Here is a 9,040-nt window from a genome sequence, read left to right as displayed (position 1 = left end):
TATCCTTTTTTTATTTCAATGATAACTATTTCTCTTACATATTAGTTCTTTAACAATAACATATTCAATTTTTTATTTTTATAATTTTAATACCGAATCATAGTTAAATTAATAAAAAATATAAAATTTGAAAAGAAAATATTATTTTTTTTTGAGATAATTAAGAATGGGCTTTATTAATAAAGAACAAAAACAAAATCAACCTAGAGGAGTCCGGCCCAAAACAAATGGCCAAAGTTGAAAAAAACAATATATTAAAAGAGAATTCTGGAAAAAGAAAATTCTAGAACTTAAAATAAAAGCACCGATTAAATGCCCAATCAAAATTTATTGAAAAAACTGCCATTTCATCTTCCTGTCATTTCATGTCAATTCCAACGATTTCTCTGGCAAAGCTTCTTTTGAATCGATTCTCTTTCTTTAGTTTTGAAGCATCCCCCCTTTCTGTTCTCACCTTCTTTCATTTTCCTAATCTGGTTCACGCAACCAGTCAATTCTTCTCTGCTCCTTTGCATACTTAGGGACCTCCGTTTCAAGGTAAACCTCCTCTTTCCTCTTTAGAGTTTCCGTTGCAAGAATGTGTGCGAGATTATTTGTAGATCTTGGTGTGTACTGAAATCTGACTTTATTAAACTTACTGATTTGCTGCTGAATATTATGGATATAAACCCCTATCATCGATCTATCTTGACCTGTGGTATTGCATTTTTTAATTGTTGCGAGTGAATCTCCCCCAATAATGACTGATTGCCATCCCCGATCCACTCCGATTCGGACTGCTCTCCAACAAGCCACTGCTTCAATGGCGAATGAATGCAGAGGTAATGTCTTTCTGTAACTTAGTATAAGATAGCAAAACTCTCCCTTCAGCATCTCTGGCCACAATACCTATGGCTGAGCAAGACTGACTTCCATGATATGCACCATCAAAATTAATTTTAATAAACTCATGATGCGGATGTTGCCATCGTTGTTTTTCTGTAATTTTTGCCGATCTCCTGCTTTCAAAATGAGTTAACTCAGTGATATAATTTTTGATGAAATTTGCAGTATCTTTGCCATTACTAACTTTTCCTTCGTGTATTCTTCTGTTACGGTCTCCCCATATGGCCCATAAAGCGCAGCAAAATAAACGACTTCGGCAAGGATTGAGTTGTCCAAAAACCCAGGTAATCCACTGAACGAAATCCATATTCTGATCAATTAGAAAACCTTGAAATGATAATGCATTCCAGACCTCAATTGTGACAGGGCACTCTCGGAAAATATGGTCAATGTTTCGGCTCGTGCTTCACATCGAGGGCATGTTGTGATGTTTAAAAGCTTTCTGTGCTGCATATTCACTTTTGTAGGCAAGAAATTCCATGATAATCTCCATATTGTAATTGCAATTTTAGCTGGTAGATTTAGGCTCCAAAGTTTTTTGTAGAATTTCCTATAGATAAATTGTAACGCATAAGTGCTAGGATCTTCATTCGAACTCTGTAATAGTTTATAAGCACTGCGGACTGTGAATTCACCCGTCAACTCACCTCCCCAGATGAGGAAATCTTCATGAGGCGTTCGTGCCAGAGGGATCCGAAGAATTCTTGCAGCGTCATCTTCTGTAAAGGTATTATTTATCAACTTCCTCTTCCAAAGCCTGGTATCGCTATCAATTAGCTCATTAACTTTTAGATTGCGCATTGAATTATTCACTGTTAATACTCTAAAATTTTCTGCCTCCGGAACCCAAGCATCATCATTAACGGATATGTTATACCCCTTACCAACTCTCCAGCATAACCCCTTTTCCAATAAAGCCTTTGCTGCCCAGATACTTTTCCATACATAAGAGCCGTTATTTCCCAAACGAGAATTTAAAAAATGGTCATTTGGAAAATATTTCGCTTTAAAAACTTGCGTAATAAGAGCATCCTGATTATTGATAATTCTCCAACCCTGCTTAGCAAGTAAAGCAATATTGAACTTAGCCATATCTCTATTTCCCAATCCGCCCTCCTCTTTAGAGCTGCACATATCTTTCCATTTGCACCAATGGATCCCTTTCGTTTTCTGACTTTTTTGCCACCAGTACCTAGCAAAAATACTTTCGAACTCCTCACATAATGATTTCGGTAGAAGAAAGCATGCCATCGCATAAGTTGGTATAGCCTGAAGAACGGATTTTATAAAAACCTCTTTTCCCCCTTGTGATAGAAATTTTGTACTCCAATTCCCAATCTTCAATTTAATCCTATCCTTAAGGTTCTGAAAGGATTCCTTTTACCTCCTTCCTACCATATTAGGCAATCCTAAGTGCTTCTCCATATTTGTTGAGCGCCTTATTCCCAGTTCGGTTGATATAGCTGCTTTGTCCCCTTCCATCATATTGGAACTGAAAAAAACTGTAGACTTGCTAAAGTTCACACATTGGCCTGAACACCTCTCGTATTCCTTCAGAATGTCTTTCAGAGTCCTTGTTTTATCCTTTGTAGCTTCACTAAACAAGATACAACCGTCCGCAAATAATAAATGTGAGATTGCCCGACCCCTTTAATCAAACCTTCTGTTATTGCTGTTCTGAGTAAAGATGAAAGTCCTTCACTACAGATTAGAAAAAGAAACGGACTAAGAGGGTCCCCTTGTCTGATTCCTCTCGTAGGTTTGAAAACATTACTCCTCGTTCCATTGATATTTACCACATAAGAAACTGTAGAAATGCATCTCATGATTAGTGATATCCATTCCACCGCAAAGCCCATTCGAAGCATTACTTATTTCAAAAATGTCCACTCAACTCTGTCATATGCTTTGCTCATGTCAAGTTTCACTGCCATGAATCCTTTTTTCCCGTTCTTTTTTGTCGAAGTGTATGCATAAGTTCATAGGCAACCAAAATATTATCAGAAATTAACCTCCCAGGAATAAACGCACTCTGAGCAGTATCAATACATCCACCAATGAATTCCTGAAGACGATTAGCAATAACATTGGCTACTAGCTTATATATAACTGTGCATAAGCTGATAGGCCTGAAAGTAACAAGATTTGTGGGATTGGAAATCTTCGGAATAAGTACTATTTCAGTAAAATTGAAATCGCCAAGGCTTTTTCCATCATTCAAAACTCCCAAGCAAAATTCTTCAATATCTTTACCCATAATATGCCAGTAATTCTGGAAGAAAAGTGCTGGAAAACCATCTTAACCTGGTGCTTTCGTGGGACCTATACCTTTTATTGCATTGAAGATCTCTTCAGCTGTATACCGTGCAAGTAGAACTGTATTTATGTCTGGCGAGATGCTATTCTTAATACCTAATAAAAGGTGGGAAAGATCCCCTATCCCATTAGATAGAAAAAGATTCTGGAAATACTTTGCAGCAGTCTCAATTATTTCTGATTCTTCAACAATCTCCTTTCCATCATCTGTATCCAGTCTGTGAACCGCATTAACTCGTTTTCTCATCGAAGCAAATTTGTGAAAAAATGTCGTATTCCTGTCCCCTAGCTGAAGCCAGTTTGCTCTTGCTCTTTGTTCCCAATACATCTCTTCTTTATCAATTTCCAAATTTAAGTGGGTTCTCGCATTTATTAGCTGTATCATTGTATCGTCATCTCTGTCCTTTTCCATCAGACTTTCTAGCTCCTTTGTGAATTTATGCGTTAATTTTTTCCGGGTCTTCCTTATTGATTGTGCCCATTTTGACAGACTAATCTGTAACCTTTCGAACTTTCCGACTAAAGACCCATTTGATGCCTCCCATGATTTTCTAAACTCCTCTTCAATTGATTCCTCTGCAGTCCATCATGCCTCAAACTTAAATCTTGGAGTTCTTTTTAACCTACCCACATTTGTTGTACTAACCAAAAGAGGGCAATGATCAGAAAGTGAAGACGTTAAGTGGTGAACATTGCCACATGGGAAAGACTCCATCCATTTTTCATTTGCCACACCACGATCCAGTCTTTCTCTAATATTCGTACTCGGTAGATTTCCTCTTTCCCATGTATACCATACTCCTGTATATCCCACATCAACAAGTTGGCATTCTCCTAGTACATCACGAAATGCTTCCATCCTTTTTTCTTCCCTTGCCTGTCCTCCTTTTTTTTTCAAAAGAATACATTATTTCATTAAAATCTCCACAAACAAGCCAAGGATAGTTCTGTTCCTGCCCCAAAGTTCTTAATAAATTCCATGAGCTAGTTTTATCTTGTATATAAGGTGACCCATAAAACCATGTGAATCTCTATTGTGTACCACCATCATCTTCGCTTATCAATACATCAATATGATTGTTTGAGAAGGTTTTAAGACTAACCTGAGTCTGCTCTTTCCATGCTAGACAGAGTCCTCCTCGCGAACCTACAGCTCCAACTTCAAAACCATTCAGAAAACCACATCTTCGTCTAATATTCTCCATGCGTTTTCCACTAACTTTAGTCTCCATGATGAAGACTATTTAGGGATTATACTGTTTCAGTAAAAACCAAAACCTTCTTACTGCCCGTGGACTCCCCAAGCCACGGACATTCAACAAATAATTTTCATTGCATTCGGTCGGCTTGCCTTCTGGCAGCCGCCGATCTATACTGGTTGAGGTTTACAACTGGCATATTTATTTCCACCTCATGTGTTAACTCCTTTCCTTCCAATCTCTTCCTTTTAATTGTCTCACCCTGTGCTTCTTCTGTGTTAGAATCAACAATATCTGCCAATTTTCTCTTCTACAGTTTGCTTTCAGCACCATGACATTCCATCGGTTCTGACGGTTTAACCCTTCTCCAGCTAGATTTCTTAATTGGCTGTAACAATTCTTCGTCTGTTTTATTTTCTTCCGAATTATTCCTATCTTGTTCTCCTTCCATTGGCTCCCTTCCCTCTGTTTCTGTTATTGTCGTCCACACCTCTTTTTGCAATACTGTAATCTGACCACTATTTTTGCCATCAACCAAGCACGTTTCCTGATTCGCTGTGACTCCTCCTGTGTACAAGCTCTGTGATTGAAATTTTTTCCCTATAGCATTAAATTTCAGGCACTCCTTTCCAATCAGATTTAATTCTGCTTTAAGTGCTAAAGAAAAAGGTGGGTCTTCTCTAATTTTATCTTTTTCTGCAGGTTTCACTACTGTACAATCTTGAAGATCATGCCCCATTACTCCACAACCAAAACAGAATTTCGGTAATTTCTCATATTTGAAGGGGATCCAGTATCTGCTTCCATTGCTCCGTAAGATAAATATTCCCCTACGTAATGACTTCTGTATATTTAAATTGACTCTAAGGCGACAAAACTCACCATTAACTTCAGATCTAAGAACACCTCCAAAAGTAACCCCTATGGCATGCAAGAGATCTTTTTTATCAAATTCTGGTAGACATGGCCCAATCTTGATCCCAAACGGGGATGAAACTAATCTGATCTGACTTCTTTCCACTGGTTTAGTCAATCGATCAAAGATGACTAAACTTTTCCTAAACAACCATGCCTGTCCTTCCAAAATAGTTTCTAAATCTTCCTCTAAATCAAACACAATCGTAAACAGGTTTTGCCCTACCGATTGGATTTCAAACTTTTTCTTTATTTTCCAAATACTTCTCATCTGCGCTTTGAAACTATCTGGATTGTATGATTTCTCTGTCCAAATAGTACAGATTAGAGTTGGTTTCTCACTTGGTTCCACCATCGAAGCTTTAACTGATAATTGTATTAATTCCTCTGCCAGCAGTGAGATCTCATTGCCCCCAAACCAGTCGTTGCCACCACTTTCCATCGTCCCAAGCCGCAGCAGCCACTGTTCTTGCTAGGATACTAGGGATAGCACTCTTGGCTTCTAGGGTTTTACTAAAGATAATTTTTCTTTAAATTGAAAAGAAAAAGAAAATGTTATTATACTAACTAAAAAAACGTAAACTTCTAATATTCGTCTGATAAAAGAAAACAAATTAAACAAGTTTATTAGTTTGGAAGTCAAAGTCTTGCTCCTGTCATTTGGTTTTAGCCCAGTCATTACGGATTGCCATGAGAAGCCTGACCCACACAAAAATCACTAATGTCTTCGTTTACAATTTCTACGCAAAAATCAGTACCCCAAGAATGTGGAAGTCAATATATTATATTCTCCACAGTGTATTTACTCTTCCATACTTCATTTTGAGAAGCCAACACATTTGGGATTTTGTGTATTTTTTGATAGATTATCAATTAAGTAGTTGAACTTAATTTTTCTATCTGTCAGTAGCTGGTCAAAATTTTAGAATGATAAGCCAATAAGGCCATGATCGTCCTCCAAGGCCGGTACACCGGATGCAAAGAAGTGATCATCAGATCCTTCGACGACGAAACTCGTGACCTCCACTATGACCACAGTTTGGTTGCAGCGATAAAGAAGTACCCCACCAAGGTTATCCACAAGGATTCCGCCAAGAAAACAGCTAAGAAGTCGCGCGTCAAATTTGTTTGCTGTTCTCATTGAGCTCCTCCATTGTTATATCTTACGCCCAAACTCAAGTCTTGTCCAACATTATAATTAATGTCTCGAGAATTTTCCTATATACAATCACCAATTGCGATGCCTTTCAATGAAATACTGTATCTCATGAATTTACTTACCACGACTGAATCTTGAATTAATTAATATAATAAATTTAATTTAATACTTTATATACAAATATTAGTAAAGAAATTAATTTTACGACATTTTTAAAGTTGAATTCAAAATATAAATAAATATTTATTTAAGAGATTTTAAAATTTAAGTATAAAATATAAATATATTAAACTAATAATTGCATAAAGATAAAATATGATTCAAATATAAATATAATAATATAAAAATAATTAAATACTAAAAGAAAATGGAAATTTAATTTTTTCCACTTATAATTTTTCTAAATTCATCTAGTGTTAAATCGTTGTTATCAAAACAGAATATCATTTACATAATTTTTTTATAGAATATAATTAAAATACTTCTTGTTATATTACATCAGTATTAACTTTAAATTTAAATTCAAAATATATAACAATCCGAAAACCAATGGTGTCGAAAAAATTTGGTTTCGAGATTCCGTTTCCATAAACCGAAATTGTAAATATTTTTATTAAATATTTACGGGGTTGTATTGTAAGTGCATTGAATTCTGGATAGACAATTTTATTAAATTACTGGTTAATTAAGGTATAGATATTAAATTATAAGAATAATAAAAATCAATTACTACATACTTTTAATTAGGAAATGAACCAAAGGACTAAAACAGCAATTAGACCATGTCATTATGCTTATTAGTGAACGGTAGCATGGTTTATTAAATTGATTAATATAAAATATGGTTTAAATTAAGTAAAAGAAAAGAAAAGCATAAAATTTTATATTATTATTATTAAGTTAGTGGGGAAAGGAATGAACATATCATCTTCTTCTTCACTCACCCGAAGCAAATATAATAAGATATTTTTTTCAAATTTATTTCGAAATGCAGTATTTCTTACCATAAAGGCATGATCGTCCTCCAAGGCCGGTACACCGGATGCAAAGAAGTGATCATCAGATCCTTCGACGATAAAACAAATCTTGAAACTTGAACCCCTTTGTTGAAAAATAAAATTAAAGATTTGGTCGGAAAATTTGACTGGAAAAGAAAATTGACAAGTTGAGAAAAATAATGATGAGATTGTTGTTTTTCTTGTTATACTAAAGAGGAGAAATATCTGCTATTTATACAATTTTCAAATATGTAGTGTCAATTTCCATAAAAAGTGCAATGGCCAGAAATTAACCGGACGTTTCTGCAACAATCTGAAGATTTTTTGCAATTTTTGAAAATAATTTATAAAAAAGTAGATATTTTATCGAAAAAAAACTCACCACAAACACAAATCGAGAAGCGGTGCATGTGTGTTGAGCCTTTAACTCCAATTATTCAATGAAAGTAAAAGATAAGGCTCTGTTTAACTCATCTTAATAGTTTTTTCTCAACCAACATGAGATTACTTGCATTTCCAATAGCAAAGACTTTCAACTTTCAAGTTAATAAAGAGATATGGTTTCAAAAAAGGGAAATCAATGTTGTTGCAGAATTCTTTGCTAAATTATGTGTACATCGAAATGTTATGTAAGTTTACTTCTTGGTGTTAGGGTCTGTTATGTTTTAAGAACCCTGCTTGGAAGATTATATGTAATCACTTCAACTCGACTTAGATGGTAGACCTAAGTTGAAGAGACTAGATTAATCACCGAGGTGATTTTGTCTTTTTTTTTTAATTCATTCTTAATTCTAAACTTGTTTTATAATAGTGAATATTTTATATTAATCAATTAAAAACTAACATTAATTTAGCAACGAAAAATAAATCAATAATCTTTGTATAATAAATTAACCTATTAAAAACACTTAATAAAACAACATTCTAAAATCATTATCAATAAGAAATATTAATTTTAAATTATTCCATCTATATAAATACCTATTAATAGCATGCATCCTAATTGATATAATTAAAAATAATTGTCTCATACCATGGTTTATAATAAAATAAAACGATAATCATAATAACAAATAATAATAAATCATTGGTGAGAACAAGCTCAGACCTTCCGCATGTTGAGTCTGCATTCTAGTCTGTTGGATTATCTAAAAAGATGGAAAATAAGGGGAGTGAGCTATGCAAACTTAGTGGGAGTCCCTTTACAATAAATCAAATCAATATTCGAACATGCATGTTAATCATAATAATCAAATTCACATAATAATCAAATCAATACGATAATTCAGTTTTGTCACTTTAGAAAAGCAAAACATTAATAGTCATTCGAAGTTAATTGAACAAATCAACTATAAAGTCATAATATCATTCATATTAGATATATGTACCTTTATCAGTTTAGTCGTTTCATCATGTACTATTCAATGAGTATGCATAATATGTCATGCAACATTTGTTTTGACGTTTCGTTTAGTATTTGTTAATCCTACCCCTGACCACTAGCGCTCTAAATAGGGAGTTCCCCAAAACTCCCTCTGCCTTTTCGCTCCATCTCATGGACTTAAAAC

At 34.5% G+C, this 9,040-nt stretch overlaps 1 long non-coding RNA gene across 10 annotated transcripts; it reads left to right on the top strand.

The window, feature by feature from the left end:
* The first annotated feature begins 285 nt into the window (after positions 1–285).
* On the top strand, positions 286–6,536 carry LOC121221113 (uncharacterized). Of its 10 annotated transcripts, none has more exons than XR_005918406.1 (5): positions 286–821; positions 1,125–1,169; positions 1,252–1,612; positions 5,103–5,213; positions 6,226–6,536. It is a non-coding gene; the product is annotated as an uncharacterized lncRNA (long non-coding RNA). The 10 variants fall into 10 exon arrangements; XR_005918400.1 differs by having other exon boundaries at positions 6,223–6,536; XR_005918401.1 differs by lacking the exon at positions 6,226–6,536 and adding an exon at positions 5,710–6,214.
* Positions 6,537–9,040: the final 2,504 nt, after the last annotated feature.

This window comes from Gossypium hirsutum, chromosome D09 (assembly GCF_007990345.1).
Source record: "Gossypium hirsutum isolate 1008001.06 chromosome D09, Gossypium_hirsutum_v2.1, whole genome shotgun sequence".
Classification (NCBI taxonomy): Eukaryota; Viridiplantae; Streptophyta; class Magnoliopsida; order Malvales; family Malvaceae; genus Gossypium; species Gossypium hirsutum.
Note: the sequence above shows the minus strand (reverse complement) of the source record. Positions and strands in the feature narration are given on the sequence as shown.